The sequence below is a fragment of the Dipodomys merriami genome, unplaced genomic scaffold, assembly GCF_024711535.1.
Source record: "Dipodomys merriami isolate MVZ:Mamm:240054 unplaced genomic scaffold, mDipMer1.0.p SCAF_52, whole genome shotgun sequence".
NCBI classification, from domain to species: Eukaryota; Metazoa; Chordata; class Mammalia; order Rodentia; family Heteromyidae; genus Dipodomys; species Dipodomys merriami.
In genome coordinates this window covers 115,844-139,541 of record NW_027206091.1, presented here as the reverse complement: position 1 = coordinate 139,541, position 23,698 = coordinate 115,844, and the positions used below count along the sequence as shown (strand labels likewise).

The window sequence follows — 23,698 nt, the reverse complement described above, 5'->3', positions numbered from 1 at the left end:
GGAAATCTGGACACATGCCTTCTAAATTAAGACTGAGTTTATGCTTTATTACTTACTCACTTCTTAAAAATTATTCTACATACACCAGTTTTTAATTTTTTTAAATTCTTGGTACTTTTACAAAACTGTATCTCATGTAACATTTTGGGGTAGCTTAATAGGCAGGAAAAAGCCTGATAAGGCATACGAATAGTAACTTGCCTGAAATTGTAGCTACTAAAGAGGCTGAGATCTTAAGATCCTACGTTGAAGCCAGTTAAAGCAGACAAATCCAAGAGACTCTTCTCTCCAATTAACTACCAAAAAAGCCCAAAGTATAACTCAAGTGGCAGAGTGCCATCCTTAAGCAAAAAAAATAAAAAATAAAAAAAGCTTAGGGACAGTGCTCAGACACTGAGTTCTGAGTTCAAGCCACAGTACCAGTACACACACACACACACACACACACACACACACACACACACACACACACACAAACACACACACACACACACACACACACGAGTAACTGGTAACTTCTATATTTTTAGATAACCCATGCCTCTTCTTTCCCCTTTTCTAAGAGCAATTTACTCATTCTCACAGAACCAGGTACATTTTTTTTTTGGATGATCTCAAATTAAGCAATTAAACGATATCCATTTTTCCTGCATTGCTACTTAGAAATAAATTTCCATTTGAACTTTAAAGATATGCTGGCTATTTCTTCATGAGTTATCATATCTTGGCATTGAATATAAAATTGTTGCTTCTATTTCTTTTTTAAGTTATAAAGAAGCTAGCTCCATGCAGGAACACATAAATAATGAAAACACCTCAGGAAGTTTTAGAAAGATTTCATTGTTAATAAACATGTATGGTTATCCCCTCTTGACTTCTACAGTGAAGTATGGCCATTATTAAAGACACATCCTCTGCAGAAAAAGAATATCAAGCACCTCAAATTTTTAGGGTCAATTTGAGACTCTCTTTTCATCTTGGCAGGCCATGACCAAAGTTTAAGTGGCCATTTTTATCCTGTCAACACCTTTCCTAACACCTTCTTTGTTCGTCTTTCATGTTTGGTAAGGTATCCTAGCTCATTCACAGTTTGCAATTAGCTTAGGCAGAGGTCTCCTTGCACCCCAAGTGATAGAAGATCGCAGATATGACATTCTAATTTAGTATTTGATTCCTTCCTAAGGGGTGCATGACCATGGTCATCAAGACAAACAGGTGAGCTCACACTGTAGGGATATGTATTTGAGCAATGCTTATGAGAAGTTGTAAGGAAAGAGATGGAAAGAAAGCAACTGGAAATGGGTATTTTATGTTAGGAAGTTTATAGAGCCATCAGAAGAAATGAGAATGCAAATGGAGCAAATTCCTCCCCTATATACGCTTTTAATGTTCCCAGACTAATAAATACCTGAACTAACTACATTGGAATGAAACATTGGTGCATCTTATATGGTTGTTTGCAATGTAAATTGGTAAAACAAGCAAACAAACTTTCTAGAAAGAGATTTGTGAGTATGTGCCAAGGGACATAAAGTATTTCCTGAACATTTATATTCCTAAGAACTAATCTTGAGAAAGGAAGTAATCCAACAGAAGAGGAAAGTCGTTTGTAGAGCTTAAGTTCTGAATAGAGTAAGGGCTCTGTGGAGGATAGGATGTAAGTCAGCCAAGACATAGTAGAAAGTCCTACCGACCAAGGTAAAAGACCCAGGGGTGAGTGGAGAACGTGAGCTGGAAGACACAAACTAGAATGACCTACAGTTTCCTGGCTTGGATGTCAGTCTTAACATCAAATGGTCAAAGAGAAAAGAAAATACTGGAAAGATATACTGGAACTGCTGCATTGGAGAGGTTTGGATAGCTTAGCCAAATGGGGTGGCTGAGTAGACAAAAATACAGATCGGGAATTAAAAAACAACTACTCGGCTAGAGATACAGATTTAGAAGTCAGGCTATCTGAAAAAGGAATCCCTCAAAAGAAATCCAACTATATTCATTGAATGGTATGCCAGTATGTACTTTTCATTATGAGTGCTATGCTGCAGTTTGAAAAAATACTCAGGATACAATATGAACTAAAACATAGGAAGAAAACAAAAGATGATTTAAAAAAATGGGAAGACAACATACTTCTGTGATTATAACTCATATATATGAGTAAAATTACCGAGTAAAGGTGACAAAAATATAAACATTATTTAGAGTTTGCAGGAGAAGTAGGATGACAAAAATATTTTTATTAATGTTATTTTTATTGCTTTTGCTATAAACATTATTTGAAGGCATTCTTGGTTAATCTTTCATTTGATATGAATGAAATTATGAAGCTTAGAAATGATCTTAGAATCTGTGGCTTTTAAGTATTATTAAATAAACTATTAGATAAACATGTAGATGTGTACACTGTGAAACAAAATGAAGCAAACTCAAGAAACTTTGTTGGAGGGTCTTCAGGTCTCTTGTACCATGTCTCCATAAGATTTCTCTTAGCACTTAAGTGAGAACCACAGTTTAAAAACCGCTCAGGGTTCAGCCCCTTACCTCAGAAGAAGATGCAAACCCAGAGGCCTACACAGAGCTTTGACAGTCTCACTGGCAGTCTTTTTGTTTACACTTGAATATTTCCTGCTTTGTCCACATCCTCTCAGTTGGACCTTCTAGGATGGTTTTATGCGACAAATTTTTGCTGAAATCTCAAACTTAGGCTTTGTTTTCTATTCAAAATAGCATTAAACTGACATTATTATTATAGTAGCTGGACGTTTTATGATGGTATTCTTAAGAATTATCATTTTTTTGTATTACCATAATTTTATTCTATGATTAATCAAGTGCATATTCCAAAGTCAAACCATTTTGTTCCAGATACTGGTGCCAGATAAAATATAGGAGCACCAATCCAACTTGGGGTTCAAATAGACAATAGAAACATTTTTAGTATTTGCTTAATATGAACACTTTTAGTGTAAGCATGTCCTGTACAGTTATAATTCACTATCAAAACCACAAACTATAGCCTCTTGTATCATTATTTGCAAACTCTGATAATTTCAGTCCTAAATTAAGGAGGTAAATCCATTTAAAAATCTGGCTTGACTTGGTGACTGTGGCCACAAGCCAAGAGTAGATACTGAGCACTAAATGTGCTTTATCTAAACTGAGATGTTTGGGAGTATAAAACACATACCAGATTTTGAAAACCTATTATTTAAAAATGAATGTAAAATATCTCATTAAAATTTTAACATTGATTTCATCTTGAAATGATGTATTTTAGATATGTTGGGTCAAAAATAAAAATATATTAAAATTAATTCCAACCATTTTTTCCATTTTAATCTACAGCTACTAGAATATTAAAAAATGGCATTTTGTGGATTGTATCGTACTTCTGTTACGTAACACTGTTTCTCTAAACCTGTGGGAAGTTCTTACTTTTACTCGTGCAGAGGAGACTTTCAGTAAGTAAATAAATATTAACAGTGTGTAGCACAAATAAAAGTGCATCATACACAACAAGGCTAGCCCACCTGAACTGAGAGAAATGAGAGAATATCTTCATATTGGTAGATCTAATTTAATTTCACAAATGCTTTTGGGTTGTTTCAGGAACGCACACATTGTAAAATGTACATACCTCATGTACAAATTAATATAATTGTTTTATTATTCCTATTTTTTAGCAAACTCCGGGATTGCTGATTTCTTTGTGATTTCAAAAATACACATCTGGGTGGGAGGTGTGGCTTAGGTGGTTGAGCAACATACAATGAGCAAACACCAAGCATCAGATAACAAGTTCAAGTCCCCATCTCAGAAAAATAACAACAACAAATAACCAAAAATATTCATGTTATTTCCTGATGGAGTCCTGGCATAACTCACTGTGGTTTAATTCTATTCAGTGACATTAAAAAATCTTATGTCATAGACACTGAAATTGGGAGGGAATCACAATGCATTGTCTGTTAAGGTCAAGATTTAATTTGTTATCAAAAGGTTCATGTAGGTAATTCTAATGTTCCCTGCCTCTGTACTGCATTTCCCACCAGAAGTGTTCTCACTGATTTCACTTCTGTACAAATGTTGTCCTCTAACATGAAGATCTTCTGTGGCTCTATTGTCTTATATAGCAGACACTATCCCACACTTACTCCAGATTTACTATGTTTTTTCCTAATGATGGCATTCTGTTTTATTCCATTCTGTCTGGATTGTATTCAGTATTTCCTGTTTTCTGCTCCCCAAACATAAAGCTTTACAATGACAAAATGATCTACTGCAGTCAGGTTTCCATAATCTTGAGTCTTGTAACCTAGTTTGTAGGCAGGTGCTGTGATCCTATGATCTTTCTGATAATTCTTAGTACGTTTATTTCCTATGATTTCTTGCTCTGTATTATTATTTTTCAAATATCATAGAAGCTAAGTTTGAATTAACCTTTCCCTCACATTGGGCCTCTGTGCTGAGTCAGGCACATGTGAATAGCGGGAAAACAGCAGGAATTTATACAGCCAACGCTCCCAGCACTTAACAGTTTGCATTCCCAGATCTCACATTTCCTTGCTTTAAACTTCCTTTCTGAACTCACCTGCCAGAAAATTGACATACACACTTGTGCTGACAAATTTCTTTTCTATTTTTAAAGTGCAATTCATAAAATATGGAGCTCATGCCTTCGGTAAGACCTCCTTTCTGTAGATTAACTCACTTATTCTCGCTGTAACATCAACACTGTTTCTCCCATTTTTCATCAGAGGAAATATAAATGAGGAGAGAAATCAAATGCTCAGGTCACAGAATTCCTTAGTGACAGTGCCACATTTTGAATCTAGAAAAGCTAGCTCCGGAAATGTTTAACAACCCAGATGTACAGGGATAATGAAGCTGACATTGTGTATTTCCTGAAAGATAACTATTGTTGACCTCTTAGTTGAAAGTTTGAGATCATGAGTTATTTAATCTGCTTTGGACTTGCAGTCAGGTTGGAATTTTATCTCCATTTAAAACAACCCAGACTTGCCCATTTTACAAGACTCAGCATGCTATAAAATCAAGATTCAGTCAAGAAAACAGAAATGCCTTGAGGCAGTTCAGAAAGAAGATTGTTTGCATTGTGATAGAAGAACTGAGGAGCTGTGTACCATGGGATGGGGGGAGAGGAAGGATACCCAGATATTAGGACAAAAGGGAACTGTTAGCTTTCAGAGGTCCAGAGGCATAGAAAAAGGAGGTGACTTACAGGAAGATGCTACCACTACTATATAACACTAGGAGATGGTAGAGTTACCATAACCCATGAGCTGGGGCTTTTCAGTAAAACAAAAAAACAAAAACAAAAACAAAAAAACCCAGTAAAATTAAAAAAGAGAAAACCTGGCAAAACTGTCTGGTAAAAGCTGAAACCAGAAGGAAAAACTGTAAGAGAAAGAATCACTACCCAGTACTTGGCTCACCCCTATACTCTTAGTACTTATGAGGCTGAGATTTGAGGATCACAGTTCAATACCAACTGAGGCAGGAAAGTCCTTGAGACTCTCATCTTCAAAGAAGTAGTGATAGAGCAAAGTTAAAAAGCTAAGGGAGAGTATCCTAGCCTGGAGTTCAAGCCTCAGTACCACTACAATTATACACATGCTCTTACCTTATCTCTCTTTCTCTCCCCCCTTGTCTCCCTTCCCATCCCCCTTCTCTCTCTCTCTCTCTCTCTCTCTCTCTCTCTCTCTCTCTCTCTCTCTCTCTCTCTCTCTCTCTCTCTCTCTCTCTCTCTCTCTCTCTCTCTCTCTCTCTCACACACACACACACACACACAAGAATCAGACTTCTCCTTTGGTTCAATTCCTTATTCTCCCTTAGTGGTTTCTATAGGCCCAGGGTGCTAGAATCTAGTTGACAAAGCAGCCCGAGAAATATGGTTGCAAGCTACATTTATTCTTGCAAAGAGAAAACAGTAGAAGAATGGCTCTCAGGCAAGCAGGTAAATGTCTAGCACATGTGGAGGTACTGTCACTCATATGGCCTCAGCAATTAGTTCCATGGTCATAGCAGCTGTTTGAATAAGCAAGGCTGTCCATAGAAATGACTGTCTGCTATTGGTGGTCAGTACATCTATGTAGGAATTCCTTTAATTCTCACTTTTCAGTGAAGTAGGACTATGTAGATTGAAAACTGAGACACAATAACTGTTTCCTTTTACATTCTACAGTAAGAGGTGAAATCTGCGTTCAAAGGCGACTATCCCTGTCCAAAGCCCATCCTCCTAACCCCAGTACTGTAGCACCTCTCAAGAGTCTCACCTGACTCACCTGCCAACTGCCTGTAATGTGTACTGTATTGCAGTGGTTTGTGAAATAGTTGCTTAGAAAAGTAGGTTTGAATAGTATGTAACTGTTGCTTAGAGTTTTACTTTTGTATATGTGGTACTTGGGATTGAATTTAAGATCTTACACTTTCTTGAGCTATGTCCTAGTGTTTTTCGTTTGCTTTAGATGTATCTCACAGTTTTTTTCCAGGCAAGACATGGGCTACAATCTTCCTACCTCCATTTCTTAAGTAGTAGGGATTAGGTGTGTTTTTGAGATAAAGTTTTGTCAACTTTTGCCTGGGTTTGGATCAAACATCCTATCTCCACCTCCCAAATAGCTGTGATTACAAGTTATGTACTGCTGTTTTCAGCAAATTTAAAATTTTTAATGTTTACCAACTTAGTTTTTCCTTTGTTCTTTGTGCTTCAAAAGTCTCATTTCTAATAGTCTGTTCCTGTATAAGCCTTCTCATCTTCATCAGTGTTTTCTTTGGAAGGTAGTATCTACAGTGTCAAAAATTGGGTATGTGTTCTTCACACATCTCAAAGGTAATACTAGTGGTAAAACCACTCCTTATTTCCAAGTACAAGATTCCTTTGAATCCTGGAAAGTTATTTTAAATGAGGCAATGCAGCAAAAGCTCCTTTGGTTATCATCTATATTTGATAGCTTATTATGATATTTGTGATCTCTTAAATTAACAGCACAACACCATGAGTTTTCTGATAGAAATATCTACTACATTTATTTTATATAATTTTCTGTCGATGGATAGATAAATAGATATCTGTGTTGATAGTAAGTCTGGAACTCAAAGCATGGTCATTGACAATTAGCTTTTTCAGTCTTCCACTTGAGACACAGCTCCATTTCCAGCTTTTTGATGGTTTATTAAACAATCGAGTCTCACAGACTGTTTTTGAACCAAGATCCTCAGATCACAGCATCCTGAGTAGTTCTGACTACAGGCATGTACCACTAGCACCCTTTATTTTTTTTAATTTTTTTTTATTTTTAAATTTTATTTTATTTTATTTGAGAACATACTGTACAGAGGGGTTACAATTACATGGGCAGGATAATGCATACATTTCTTACCAAGCATTGCAGCCTCCTCCTTTGTTTACCCTTCACCTCCCTTCCCAGCCTCCCCCCTCCCCCCCACCCAATCATACCCCCCCCCACACCGACATTGTAAAGCTGGTTTTGACATGACATTTTGTACTTCTCATTGTTGCAACAGGTCCACCTGAATCCTTAAACGACTTGTTTGTCCCCATCTCCTCCACATGTTATACTGACATCAAATATAGTTAAAGCAGGGGTTACACTGTGGGGGAGGGACATACAAAGCAACAAAGAAATAATCTTATAAATGCATTAGAAACACATGCATGAAAGAAACGAAAACATTAAAATACATATTTAAGGGTTCATTTTCCTAACATCACATTATCTGACTTTTTCCGCTTGACTCATACCTATACTAGATATTGCAAATAAGGGAAACCATGGGACCTATGTTTCTTTGGGCCTGGCTTACTTCACTTAATATAATTTTTTCCAAGCCTTTCCATTTCCTAACAAATGGGGAAATGTCATTCTTTCTGATGGAGGCATAGAATTCCATTGTGTATATATACCACATTATTTTTATTTTCATTTTTTATGGTCAAGATGATGTACAGAGGGGTTACAATTACATAAGTAAGGTAATAAGTGCATTTCTTGTCAACTTTATTACCCCTTCCCTCATTTTTCTCCCAGTTTCCTTCCCCTCCCCTGAGTTGTACAGATATTTCCAATATATTGTCTTGTGAATATTCCTGTGCATGGGTTTCCCCCTTGTCCTTTGCTTCACCATTCTGTTGTCACTAGCACACTTTTAAAGTACTTATTTTCTCAAGATGAGAAAATTCAGGTGGATGTATCCCTGGCCACTAAGTAGTAGGAAAGAGATTTGAACACAAGTATGTCTAAGAGTTACAAAACTTACGAACAGTTTCCAACAGGAAAACACACTGAGATAAAGGCAGTGCAGCTTCTCCTGCTCCTTAGTATGCCTAAGGAGCAATTATGTGTTCATACTATACATTCTGTGTGTGTGTGTGTGTGTGTGTGTGTGTGTGTGTGTGTGTGTGTGTAAGTACTGGGACTGGAACTCTGGGCCTTGTGCTCTTCTTGTTTTTTTACATTCAAGACTGGTATTTTATGATACATCTCCACTTCCAGCTTCTTGCTGGATACTTAGAGAGTCTCATTGACGTTTTTCTCCAGATCTGGCTTCTAACTAAGATCCTCACATCTTAGCTTCCTGATTAGCTAGGATTATAGACATAAACCACCTGATCCTGGCTCCTTTTTCATCTTAATAACAACTTTTGTGGCCAAGAAAAACAGATGATAACAACAGAAGGAATAAATTACTTCAGTGAGAACATTACCAAACATATATTTTAAATGTAACTGAGAACAAATATGTAATGAAGAAATTCAGCGAGGCACCAGTGGCTGACACCTGTAATCCTAGCAACTCAGGAGGCTGAGATCTGAGGATCGCAGTTTGAAAACAGACTGGGCAGAAAAACCATTGTGAGACTCTTACCACCAATATACTACTCAGAAAAAGCCAGAAATAGTGCTGTGGCTCAAGTGATAGACTGCTAGCTTTGAGTACAAAGAGGCCCAAGGACAGTGCCCAGGCCCTGAGTTTAAGCCCCACGACTGGCAAAGAAAAGAAAAGAAAAAAGAATTTCATCTCCTTCTCTCTCACATCTCTGCATTTCCTCCAGTTGGGTTTCTGGATATAACTGTTTATTGGGAATGATGATTTTAAAATTGAAAAAAAGGCACAGTTGTCCTTTGAGCACATATTTTCTTCTGGGCTCTGACCACAAGCACTGAGTTTGACTAGGCTCTGTATCAAAATCAAATCCAGAGAGACATTCCTAAACTTGAACCTTTTGTCCTCACTCACTTCCTGCTGAGCCAGTGACATCCCTTTGCTGGCCTTTGGTCAAGCCCTTCGCACAGAATAAGGAGCAGTGTTCTCTAGGGCAGCAAAAGCTTGCAGATGGTTAAAAGGAGCGTGGGATGCAACCAGATGCCAGTTCTCTTTTTTGAGGGAGTTGCATTCAGAGGTCAAGAGGAAAAGAGCAGTGCAGTGTGGCTCGCGATACTGATAGATGGTACAACACATTCAAGTCCTTGTGCGATCCATGAATTCCTCAGGCTTCAATCTGTGGCCCCTACACACAAGCCATGTGTTAGCAGGCAGGCTTCAATTTCAATATTAGTGGCTCTCTTCAGTATATGATTCCTCCGTTTCCTACACAACTGGCAATTTTCTTTGAGGGTATTTTAGTACCATTATCCCAATGCTTCGCTATTATCTCTGAAGTGTTGTTTTCCAGCTATTTTCTGCCTCTGTAAAGAAATAGGTGGTTTAGCTATTTTATCAATGAAATTTGAGCCTGTTAGTGTAGCAGATGCTTGTTATTTTCCTTATTGCTCTTATTCCACTACCTAAGAGAGGAATCATTTGCAGCAAGAAGACCCCTTAAGGAAATGTGTAGCCGCTCAGTGAGGTTCACAGAGGAGCAGCCTGAATATCACCTGGGAACTTGTACAAATGTGCAGACTTAGATCCCACTCCACAACTCCTGAGTCAGGTCTGCACTTTAACAAGATCCTTCGTGTTTCATGTTAAATGAATGTTTAAGAAACAGTGATCTGGCCCATTTCCACACTGACAGATGTGTCTTCTAAGCTGTTCTCAAAGGGGCTTTCTAGCCTCTTTCTGAATACTATGGGTAAAGGGACGTCACTCACACAACACTTGTTGGACAGTGAACTGTGTTTCTGTGAATGCTGCTTTTAGACTTTCATTTGTCTCTTTATCTCTTTAACTGGTCTAATGTCTTAAGGAGGGTGATACCTTCCCCTTCTTAACTCTCTTGCTTTCTTTGGGAATTTCTTTCTCTTTCTCTCTTTCATTTCCTTATCTTCATGTCCTTCATTCACTGTTTATAACAACAGTTTTTCAACCAGTTTTTCCAACTTTTTCAATATAATGATTACTGTTTTATTCTAATTGTGAAGTTGGCAGTTCTCTCATAACACGCACTGTCTAAAATGGAGTAGTCTACTCCATCAGATGTATTAGATCAGTCCATTTTATCATGAGTTTGTAGGAAAGTATGAGGATGTATATTAATTTAAGAAAAAAGCTCCTGAGGCTGACTCTCAAATAAGTTCTCCTTCGGGAGCTACCAGAATACCATTTGTAGAAGGATCCAACGTATAGTATTGTTGTTTCAGATGCCTTTAATAAGTAGAGAAAAAAATGACAGGAAGTAGCTACTTAAATAAGAACTATACTACATTGTACTAAAGCATTGATACTAGAATATAGATCTACATGTGTTTTTCTTTTTAAGTTTCCATTCCCTGGAGTTCATTTTGATAAATATTATTTTATATGATTAGAGGCACATAGGTATTGCATATTGGTGAGAACTACATTTTGAACTTAAATTAGCTACAGTTGCTATCTGGTGCTATTTACAATAATAACATCCTAAAGTAGTGTTTAGGCTATTCTGTCTAAACATGAAGTATTGTACTGGTATTAGTAAATGAAGCTTTAGAATCAGAAAGTAATTGACTCAGATGGACTCAGATACACGGAGTGGACCTGGGTCTGAAATTTTGCCCACCAACTAAGTAATTGGGAGCACAATGTGTATGATGAGTACCTTAATTCCTAGTTAAATATCTGTTCATTTATTATGTCCTGTATGAATTAGCAGTTCCAAAGTCTGAGCTTTGTATCATATTTCATAACTGTTGGTTCTTATTTGCAAAAATGCCAAATAAGAAATATCAATTACAAATTTTACTTCAAGGTAGAATAGAGACATTACTTACTTTCTCCATAGAAGTATCAAATCTAATCTTCCTATTCAATTTTCATTTCCTTTTGTCTTTTTATTCTCAAAAACTCAAGTTTTTGAGTGATTGTCCTCAAATCATAATTGCAAAGAAGCAAATTGGAACAAGTAACGAAGAAATGCTAAACATGTCTGTCATATTCAGAAGTGCAAATCAGTTTAGTAAATTTCTCTCCTTTAGTTGGTATGCATCATCCTAGATTTCTTGCAAATTTGTAGTAACCACAGCAACATACACTATTTGACTGTCAGTGTTATATAAGAAATTGACCACTTGAAATGCTCCTGACCTTAAGCAATTTACCAATAACATTTTCAGAACCATATTATACTTTAATTTTTATGACATTTCTTGCTTATTATGGAATTACCTTTCTAATTGTACTTTTCTTTGAGATTTCAAACCTTCCTTACCATGGCATACATAGTCAAAATATGTAGAAATTGAGGAAATGACTCTTTTGAAAATTTTGTTCCTATGTTGTCTGTAAAAACATAATACAATGTGGCTTTAATTATTCCTATGTTAGAGTTGAAAAGGAGGATGAAAATTGTGAGCTTGGGAGAATCTATTGATTGTTCTAAGGTGGATTCATTAAGACCATTTGTGCACTCCACAATGGAATACCCTGGAGCCACACCATGTGTGAGGACCATTCTATCCAGTATCCAGTCTTCCAAACAATGACGACAGCAGTTAGAAATAACACAAATTTTAATTATGATCATGTAGTGGAAAGGGAGATGGAAGATGGCAAGAGCAGGAAATAGATTACTACTATTATGCATACACAGACACTTTTACTAATTCACAAAATTTTATCATTTAAAAACTCAGCAATCCCTGAGGAGACATTTAATCATTTTTGTTTACTTCCTTATTTAATCAAAATCCAAGTAGGAACTTGCTGTCATTAAGAGAGAATAAGCAAAATAGCTAAGTAAATACAGAATAACCATCCTGTAGGATGATTTTAATTTATTTAAAATATAAAGCACTAAGTGGACTCATTGCCTTGCTCATGTAATTGTAACTCCTCTCTACAGTATCTTTGCAATAAAAATATATTAATAAAATAAAATATAAAATACAGCATATACCAATCCATTTTGAAATTGTTTACATAGACCATTCCAAGGGAAACATTACTAAATGACAAGATCTCTGCAGATGTGGGTACTTGGATGCAATTTCAGTATCAATTCCCTAGTAATGTATTTTTGAAGTAATATAATTTGTAAGTTGTATTCTTTAATTTATGAAGAAGTATAACCCACAAATAAGACCATGGTGAATTTACAGGACATCTGTACAAGCAGAATCTGTAGCACTATTTACAAAATTTCTTTAGCATTTCATAAATTACATGGGTAATTATTGTAAAAGGAAAGAAAATATCTGAAGAGAACTAGTATAGTTTAGGGTAGATGGGGAATTCAATGATTGCACTTATAGCACTCTAGATAAGGTGGATATTATGTTTCATTGGATAGTTTCATGTATACTAAAGGATAAAGAAACTCAAACTCATTGTGTCCTACTATACGTTCACAAAAGAAATCACTTCTGAGACCTCAGAAGTGGAAGATTTTACCCATCTAGCTAGCTGGCAATTCTGCATCTGTGAACATCAAGTCAACTGTGATACTGACCACAGATGATAGCACCAGGTCCACTCAAGCCCAAGCCTGTCTACCCCTTCTAATACCAGTCTAGTCCCAGCTTGTCTTACAAGGGCTTCCAAAGGAAGCTGAGCATAGAGGTTCCTACATTCCTAGCATGAGTTTGCTGGATTCACCTGAGCAGCTCACAAAACTCAGAGAGACACTTTGGTTTACAGGTTATTGTAAAGAATGTCACAAAGCACATTAATGAAGAGGCACTTAAGACAGTGTGGGATAGGGGCATGGTGTTTTCCTGTCCTCTCCAGCTCCCCCCCCCCCCCCAGGAACCTTCCTGTGCCCAGCTGAACCTGTCTTTTGGGGAATATGTCGCATGCACTTCGGTCTCCACGCATACAGCATAGAAAGATTGTAGACAGATTAAAAAAAATTTGGTAAGTCTTCTCCAGGAAATTGGCTAGAACCCATAGTGAATGAGCAGGGTCTTACAACCTCTGACAGCAATGGTAGGTCAGATACTTTCTTGAGGGCCAGCTCCAAAACAAGACAGTGGAAGAAGATTAGATGATCTTTGATCTGCCTTGGGGAAGAGAAATTGTAGTCAACTTGCTTTGAGAGGAGATGAATGTGGGTCCACAACCAGCTATCTGCTTAGTTACCACAGATACTATGTAAGTATTTTGTTTATGCTAGTTTATTCCATTCTCCTCTGAGAATTTAATCTTTCCTTTCAAAAGCCTTCTTTCCTTAATACCCATCCAAGCTGACCCTATTGTATACCCAGACTTAATGCCTTTCAAATCTTAGGCATTTTATAATATTTGTGCAGAAGTTGATAAACATAAGTGGAATTTTGATAATAGCTAAAATTTTATATTGTACACTTTTCAGAAGAACTAAATTTAGAAAGGCCAGGTTTCTCTATTTGGAAATGTATTAGGTATATTAAAATGTTTGCAATAAGAATTTATAGCTCTAAAATTTTATGTGGGCTAAAAATAAAAATTTCAAACTTTGCATGGAAAATAACTGACACAGAAAATAATCTCAGTGAAAGCAAAATGACATGTACATGTTCTTCTCATTAACATTTGTCATATCTATGAGAGGAGCACCAAAAGGAATAATGACAGTAGAAGACAGTAGGTCATATTATTGTTATTATATTATGTAATGAAGGCAAATTTTATAATTTTTGCTCCAGAACAACACCTGAGGTTTAAGTAATTAAATTGAATTCCATTTTGTCTTGCTTATTAAAACAAAGTATTTTCAGAGACCTGATCAGAAACATAATCTAATTATTTGAGCACAAGTGACACCATTACATCTCTACCAACATGCCTCATCTTTAACTGTTGAATGCTGTTGAATAAATGAATCCAGCATGAATCAATGGATGCTCAATTTTATTTATATCTTTGTCAAGCATATGTAAGAAATTTTGTATCACTAAATAAAGTAAAACACGTTGAAAACTATTTTTTAAATTATCGTTACATAGTTGTAAGGAGTGTAACAAATAATATATTGCTCAATATTATCTCTTCTACCATCTCCTTCTTTCCCAATCCCACTCATTTCACTCAAGCTACATGGTTCCATTTTCACATATGTACAATGTACATTGACTATAATGGCTGTATTCACCCACTCTTCCCTTCTGTATTCATCTTTTCTTCCTTGTGATCCACTCCCTCAAAACAAAAACAAATTAAAAGTTTTGCCAGTACTATTTTTCTTTATGTCTGTAGGAATATATTTATTAAAAGAATATGAACACTTAAGGTATCTAAATTACTGCAAGTTAAAATAAAAATTCATGATTCAATTGTGTAAATTAATGATTTGATTGGAATATCTAATACCAGAAAGCAACTTAGAAGTTAAAATCTGAGTGCTTTTATTTTTTTCTTTAAAATACCAATAACATGTTTCACTTATCTTTCATCTTCTCCTTTCCCCTCTATTTTTTTCCTCCCCTTTCTCTTCTTTCTTTCCTCCTCTTCTTCTACCTGATTCCTAATTTGTTTTCTTCTTCCAGCTTGTCTTTTCTAAATTAGTATGGAATTAAGCCCATAAACATTTTGGTCTGCAAAACTATTTTGTATTGAAAATATAGCATCTCCTTACTGGAAGCCAGCAGCAACTACTCTGTTGGTTCTTAAGTTCAGATCATGATTTAGAGATGTAATTACCCCAGGGTTGTTGAGAGAACTTGGAAGAGTATTCTGCACTTCCTGCCAGGCTAAATGCTAGATTGCTCATATTTTGAGTTGTTCCTTGTGCATTCATCTTCTTTAAAGGCCTAAGATATGTTCAGGGTTTCTATAGAAGATACAAGGAAAAGTCTTATTTAATAAACACAAAAATTGGAAGCTGACTTTAATTCAAGTGTACCTGTTAAGTGTCAGCTTAGCCTTGTACAACAGCCACCTTTCATTTTGGTTGTGAGTATAACTAGTGTCCTGACCCCTTAATATGGAAAATTGGAAATCATTTCCTTCTCTTCCATCTTTGCTTTTCTTATGTCAGACAAGTAATTGACACATAGTATTTCTAAGCAACTTTCATACTTTACACATTTATTACATAATTTTTCTCATTTGAGTTACAAACAAACTGGCAAATGAGCTTTTGTCTTTTTATTCAAGTGTGAACTTTCATTAAATTACCTGTATTCAATTCTTTTCCTCCACTAATATCTTTACTGGTTTGATTATTGTATTTCTTTCTTCTACAGCACATATAGAGACAAAATAGAATATAGAAGGTAAGGATAGGGGCTGGGAAGGTGGCTCAGTGATAGAGCGCCTGCCTTGCATGCCTGAGGCCCTGGGTTCGATTCCTCAGCACCACATAAGCAAAAAGAAAAAAGCCAAAAGTGGCACTGTGGCTCAAGTGGTAAAGTGCTAGCCTTGAGCTGAAGAGCTGAGGGACAGCATCCAGGCCCAGAGTTCAGGCCCCACGACCGGACCCCCCCCCAAAAAAAAAGGTAAGGATAGAGAGAAGCACACAAGGACCTACACAATGTAGAGGAGAAGAAAGGTTTTCAGGAAATAGAACTGAGGTGGTTGATAACACATGTGACAAGTCATTTGTGCTACATGATGACCAGCATGTGATAATCACACATGATTAAAGACTGGCATATGGTAGTCTTATATCATAAACTCTGGCATAAGGTAAACATACACCTATAAGGATTGACATGGGATAATTATGTGCTAGTAAACCAACATTGTGATAATTATTCACCAGTAAGGACCAACATGCAATAACCATACACTTGTAAGGACCAGTACTGGTGTTTGATCATCCTATGCCAGCCCTTAATCAAACATACCATCCAGTACCAGCACATGGTATTTATATAGCAATAAAGACTGACACAAGGTAACCCTACATCAATAAACACCAGGACTGGCATAAGGTAATCACACATCTCTATAGACCAGCAGACAGTAGTCATATATACCCATAAAGACCAGCATGTGGCAATCATATACCAGGAAAAATCAGGATGGCATGCCACTCTCAGACACCAGTGAAGACTGGCATGGGATAATAAATCATGCATTAGTGAGGACAGGCATCTTAAAATTATACCTCAGTAAAGACTGGCATGAGGTAATTATACACCTGTAAGGACTATCAGTGATCATAATAGCACAATGAGCACTGGCATGCAGTAAACCATGCACAAATAAATTCCAGGACTAGCATGCAGTAATCATACACCTGAATAAGGCCCAGCACGGGATAACCATTCACCTATCACTAGTTAATATAATTATACATCAGTAAGGACTGGTGTGAAGTCATCAGACCACAGTTAAAAAAATGAAGAACATGAACAAATTTAGAAAATGAAATCTCCAGCTGGTGCCCAGTAGCTCACTCCTGTAAAATTAGCTTCAGGAGGCTGAGATCTGAGGATCACAGTTCGAAGCTAGCCTGAGCAGGAAGGTCTGTGAGATTCCCCCCCCCGCCCCCCGCCCCATGACTAACATTTGTCTGAACTTCCAGTTTTCTTTTTTCTATGTAGTTTTAAAAATTATTATCTGTAAGTAGTTGTGTAAATGAGTTGTCATTTCACAAAGCAGTATATAAATACACTATATCTTCATCAATATCACCTCTTTGAACTTCCTTAACCAGGCTCCTCCTTCCCACCCCATTCCTCTTCTTTTGTAGGACACATGGTGGATTCTTTTTTTTTTTTTATTTTATTTGAGAACATACTGTACAGAGGGGTTACAATTACATGGGAAGGATAATGCGTACATTTCTTAACATGGTGGATTCTTGTCTCCATTTTCTTCCTCTTCAGTTGTCTACTCCCTTCCCCTTGACTCCACTCCACCCCTATCAGATGCCCATTTTCCGGTGTTTTATTTTGTTGAAATTTGATTTTGTCTTTCTGAGGAATTACACTATTTGAGATCACTGTTAAATCTACCATAAATCATTTAATACATTTGTATACACTTGCATATCACCTAACATATTTATGAGTTTGTAAGAATGAGACTCTTATCTCTAATTTACCATGAAAAAGCCAAAAGTAGAGTACCAGCCTTATGTGAAAAAGCTAAGGAACAATATCCAGGCCCTGAGTTCAAGCCCCTCTACTGGCACAAAAAACAAACAAGCAGATAAAAATATCAATATCCCTAAATACGGTATGATAATATTTTCAGTCACAATCAAAATTGCTTAGAATATATTTGTTCATCTCTCAATCAACACAATACTTTATATCTATATTTTAACTGTAAATTTATTTCAAACTGGTAAACAATGCCTGCACCTATTTATGAAGCACTGTGATATTTTAATACAAGTAGGCATTATACAAAGTTTAAGTCAAAGTCTACATATTTATGTCCTTTTCTATCTGTTTAGTATAGAGAAAATATTAGAAACTCATTGTTAAACCTTTTACAATACATAGCAAATTTTCCACACCAATGCTTCCCTACTGTGAAACAGCACACCCAGATCTTCTTATTCCTGATTGTATTTTATTTTAACAACAACAAGAAAACAATGAATACATGAAAAATCAGTAATAAAATTAACTTGCCTGAAAGCAGTTATGTTTATAAAATATTTGTCTAAGTAATTTTTGAGTCTATAAATACAAAATAGAAACAGAAACATCTTGTTTGTCAAAGAATGAAGTTCAAGTGCGATCAGAATGACCTCTCTGCTAAACACCTTCACTGGTGATTGGTTATCTTTCAGAAATGTGGTGGGGGGGGCAAATTTGTTAAACTTCATAGTTTAGCAAGAAGCATTGTCATGTTCCAGTGCTTCATAAGCCCAGCTACAATGGACTGTTGTCACTCCAGATTACTTAACCTGAACCATTGCTTCCTTCCATTCTTTTTGTATATGGAGATGTATCCTTTGTCCTTTACTTGTTTGATTTTTCCCCTTCATTCATGAGGAGACATAAACAATGTGATTTCAAAAGGAAACCTTGTGATCTGTAGCAGAGCCGTGCTACGTAGCTGGGATATTTATAGAGTAAGAGGTGTTCCATGTGCCCTCTGCTGAGGAGTCTGATGTTCTTGCTAAGTACCCTTCCCTTGGCATTTGAGCATCTCAGATGTTCTTGCTGAGACAGCAAGGAAAATGTGATTGTGCCTTGTACAGGTTGCTGTCCTGGTAATAAACATGATTATAAGCCTCTATCTTCCTCAACATTTATAAAATTTGGACATAATCTCCAGGAATGAATAATAGAACTCAGATAATGAAAGTCTTGTTTATGTTTGGGTAGTTCATGGGGCATACACACACACACACACACACACATACATACATATACATATATATATATATATATATATATACACACACACTATCTTTTACTATCTTTTGTCATATAGCAGCTCATTCTTATCCTCTTCCTTTTTTCTTGTACTTGAAATCCCCTGTAGAAGCCTGATTGGCTATTTTGAATATTAATCTATTTATTCTATTCCTTGGAATAACAGGAAAATGCCATTCTGAAGCTTAGAAGGCATGAATTTCCAAGGTGCCTGCTAATATCTGTCATTCAATAATTATTGTTTATTTTACTTTCTCTCTCACCTTCTCTTATTACTAATAATTAAGTAGAGCATGAGGAATTGCCAATTAATTCCACTAGCTTTCATTTTCTTCATATACAAGATGATGATTAGATAGAAAGACCAAACTTATAAATATATGTATTTCCACAAATCTGTTATTTGACTTATACATGGTGCCATTCATACTAGCACATTTGAAGGCAAGAACCTTTTACAAACTATGTACACTCTGTAGATGTGCCCTGATGACATTCTGGGTGGAGTGAATAGGGGCCAGGTTATACATTTGCTAGTACAACACGCAGGGTATATGCTAAGGTTTTTCATAGAATTGATTAGAGAGCTTGGTACAAGTGGCTCACCCCTGTAATCCTAGTTATTCTGGAGCCTGAGATCTGTGGATCATGGTTGGAGGCCAGACTGGGCAGGAAAGTCCCATGAGAGTCTTATCCCTAGTTATCCAGCAAAAAGATGAATGTGGAGGATAGCTCAAGTTGTAGAGTGCCAGTTTTGAGTGAAAAAAAGTTAAGTGACAGAACTTAGACCCTGAGTTCAAGTCCCAGTTTCCAAGCTCTTAAAATAAAAGTGTGAAATTCAATTCTTTCACAAGTAAGCATAATTCTGAGTGTAAAATTATAACCACTTCTCCAATCTGAGACATTAATACACATTTTTAACCTTCTAAAATCCACTTTACATAGTGACAAAAGTCAGAACATGGGTCCTCAACAGGATGGATACCAACTTAAGTTCATCAACTGGATTTGGGTTCTTTTGCATGTCTTTGCCTTCTAATCAGATGTTAAGTGTCTGTGTTTTATACCAATCAATAACAAAGTCATCATGAGCCAGAAGCACTTAGTTCATCTGGTCAGTTTAGATATTCTTTTTCAGTTTCTAATACAGACATTTTTAAACTACCGCTACCATAAAACTAACCTCCTTTGAGGTTATACATCAGTTATTGCTTGAAGATTAAGAAAGTCTGTTTCTAATCAATTTAGTTAAGCATGTGATTTACCATGGTTTAAATTTCTGTCAACATGATAGGCCATTCCTTAAATCATTCCTAAATCTGTTGCACTTACCTGTTCATTTTATTCATAGTAATATAAATACAGAATGATTAAATATTAAACACTGTGACTCAAATTAAGAAAAGAACCAAGGTTAAGCACTGATGGCTCACACCTGTAATCCTAACTACACAAGAGGCTGAGATCTGAGGATCTAGCCTGGGGAAAGGGAGTCTAAGAGACTCTTTTTTTCCAATTAATTAGCAAAAACCCAGAAGTGGCTGCCATAGGAGAGTGCTATTATTGAACAACAACAACAAAAAAATCTCAGGAGCAGCTCCTCGGCTCTGAGTTCAAGCAAGTGCAAGTACCACAACCCCCCCCCCCCGCAACAAGCACACATGCACCCACATGCACAGAAAGAAAAGTGAAGAGAAGGTGAAAAGAGAGAAGAGAAGCAAAGCAAAGGAAAGGTAAGCACAGCAAAAGGACCAGGCTTATGTCCTTGTTTATCCCACTATGTTATGCCTGGTGATTGGGCATCAATCACACCTGCTACTTCATGTAGCAGTGTTTAGAAGGGTGTGGTGTCTCCCTAACCTTTATCTTGATTTAATAAAGGAAGGTCATTATTTCCCTTATCTTTTTAGAAAATGCATGGATATATAGCAATGTCCAAATGCATATCCTGTACTGTGGGAAAATGACATCATTGGAGAAAAATTGGCACAGTCTCTAAAAATATGATAGGCCTACTGGGCACTAGTGGCTCAATCCTGCAATTCTAGGCTGAGACGTGAAAGACTGTGGTTAAAAGCCAGCCCAGGGAGCAAAATCTACAAGATTTACAAGAATCCATCACCAATTAACCAGTAAAAGTCTAAAATAGAGACATGGCTCAAGTGGAAGAGCACCAACCATGGACAAGAAAGCCAAACGAGAGTGTGAGGCTCTGAGTTCAATTTCACAAAAGAGAAAACCGGTGCAACAGCAATACTCACAAGACAATATGGGTTGGGAGGGAGGGAAAGTAGGAGAAAATGAGGAGGGTAACAAGTTCGACAGAAACGTACTCACTGCCTTACTTATGTAACTGTAATCCCTGTGTACATCACCTTGACAATAAAATTTTTTAAAAAAGAAAGCTTGATATTTATCAAAGGGAAAAAGCTAACCTTTAATTAATTAATTTTGACAGTTTTATTTTCTGAAATTCCTTTGTAGCTTCAGTTAACATTGCTAGATATTTTTAAGATGGCCCATTTTATCTTTTAACTGTGATAATTTAGAAGTGTAGTCAAGTAAATTATGGTCAATTAATTATATTTTAAACACATTTGTATTATCCATTGGCTTTTGAGTTGGGCCCGCAATTTCTAGCTGATGTGTTATCCATGCAGATTGTATTTAGCTATTTGAATATGGTGGAGAATTATAATTGCAACACAGGAATTAGTGAAAAGGTTTTTTTTTGTTGTTGTTGTTTTTGTTTGTGTGCTAGTAGGGCTTGAACTCTGGGCCTGGGTGCTGTCTATGAGCTCTTTTGCTGAAGGCTAGTGCTCTAGCACTTTGAGCCACAGTCCCACTTCTGGTTTTCTGGCAGTTAATTGGAGATAATAATCTTGTGGACTTTCCTGGGTTGGCTGGCTTTGAACCGTGACCCCCAGATCTCAGCCTCCTGAGTAGCTAGATTGCAGGCATGAGCCACTGGCACCCATGAAAATTTTTTTTGTCAGATAGATTATTGATTAAATGAAAGGATTTGGAGAAAATACAGCACAGCACAAATTGAGAAAGGAAAAGCAAATCATCAGTATGGTATTTGTTGACCAGTGGTTTTATGAACGTACAAAAAGTATATCTCATTCTGATAAATTAAAATGACTGCAACAAAAACTGGCACGATTCAGCACATACCTTACAAGACCATTTATCTAATGTTTATCTGCAAAAGACACTCCACATTTCAGAGCATGTTCGAATCACAATAAAACACATCTTCACTCTATAGCAAAGATGTGTGTGTAAGTGATAGTAATGATCATGCCACTATAATGCTTTAAAAATGCCACTTACTGTTTGTTTCCATCTTCCCAATTTGTGTGAAATCATAAACACACCACTCTGTAATCTCATTTGCTGGATTGTAAAATTTCACTGAAAGTTTTCCAGTACATGCCAACTGTTACAATCCTTTGCCTAAGACTAAAGAGAAACCAATTGCCATCACCAATAGGTTTACTCTGCCCTTTGGCTATAAATAATCCTAATTAACTGTTTCTACCCTCTGGAAATCTTGGAAGTTAATGGAGTTGTTTTGGAAATGGAATTTGGCAAAAATCTATTCTACATTACAATCTCTTCCACAAACTTTCCCTGGATGCTTAGTCATAAAGAAGTTGTGAGGCCTATGGAAGAGCTCTCTGTTCTAGAAAGCATTTAAGAGTGAGTAGACTGCTGTCACTGCTCTCCTTTTTATTGCTGACACTTTAGTCACAATGGATGGAGGATGATCAGGAGGGTGTATTTAAACTGCATAGTTCATCCTATGAACTGATTTCAATTCAAGCAAATATTCTTTTGGACTTGTTTTCCATCTATCAGTAAATGATCTGTTTCTGGTCTATGTGTGGTCTTCTAATTTGATATGTCAGCAACACTTGATTGCATGAATTTGAGAATTAAGTGGACTCATCTTACTTCTCTTTGAAGCTTTGAATCTTTACAGAATGAACTAGATATGTATATGACAGCACTTTTTAACAGAGATGTTAGGATGGTGAGTTAGTCTCAAATTTCTTACTGATTGGTGTTACTTTCTCAAGCAGAATATTTGCAAAAGGCAATTCCCAGAATCTCTTGGTAAGCATGCATGTTCCCTGGGTACACTGACATTTATAGCCATGTCATAAACTAGAAGCTTGGTATTCAAAGAAACAATTTCTTAATATGTATGAATGTGCATATGCAGGTGTGTGTCTGTTTTTCAATAACCAAGTAACATTAGCATTCATAATATGCTAGATTGTCATATTTCAACTTTTTTTGAGACTGTCTAAAACAAAAAAAAAAGAATTACATCTACAATTGCAGAATAATTATTATGGTGGTTTCTTTTTATCTTATTCTGTGCATCACTTTTGTTATAGACATGTGTTTTATTCTAATAGTTACTGATTTGGAACATATGTTATGGTAACTATACTACTTTCTGTCATATTTCACTACTCTAACCTTGAAAGGGGTTAGCAAGACTTGGAGACATGTCAGAAGAGCTTACCCAGCTCATACATTAGCGTTGTCACACGGCAATGCTGCAGAAATGAGCTGCAAATTCTGAACAGCATATTGAGTTTGTGATTTATTTGTTCTGTGGGCAGGTCAATTAATTATTTTGCTCTGATACTACCATAAATAGAAAGAGAGAGAAAATGAATTGTCACATTCGGTGCCTGTCTCTCTTACCACTTAGGATGACAAAAAGCAGTTTCTTCCCTGACTGTGGAAGATAACTTAAAATACAAGAATGGGGCTTCACCTAAAGCTGACCCACAGGTCAGTGTGCATCAGAGATGGTCTGTGATGTAATGTGAAAGATATTGTAATATTAATTCCAGGCTGATAGCATCTTGACAGGATGTTATAAAGCAGGGAAAAGAAAAATAATTCTCATTTCCTGCTTGCTTTCTTGTGAACTTCTTGTGTTGGAAACTCAG

The 23,698-nt window shown here is 36.5% G+C and overlaps 1 protein-coding gene across 1 annotated transcript in view; it reads left to right on the top strand.

The window, feature by feature from the left end:
* Positions 1-23,698, top strand: part of LOC138811277 (RNA-binding motif, single-stranded-interacting protein 3-like) — a 770,298-nt gene that overhangs the window by 703,376 nt on the left and 43,224 nt on the right. The gene's annotated exons all lie outside the window — the stretch shown is intronic.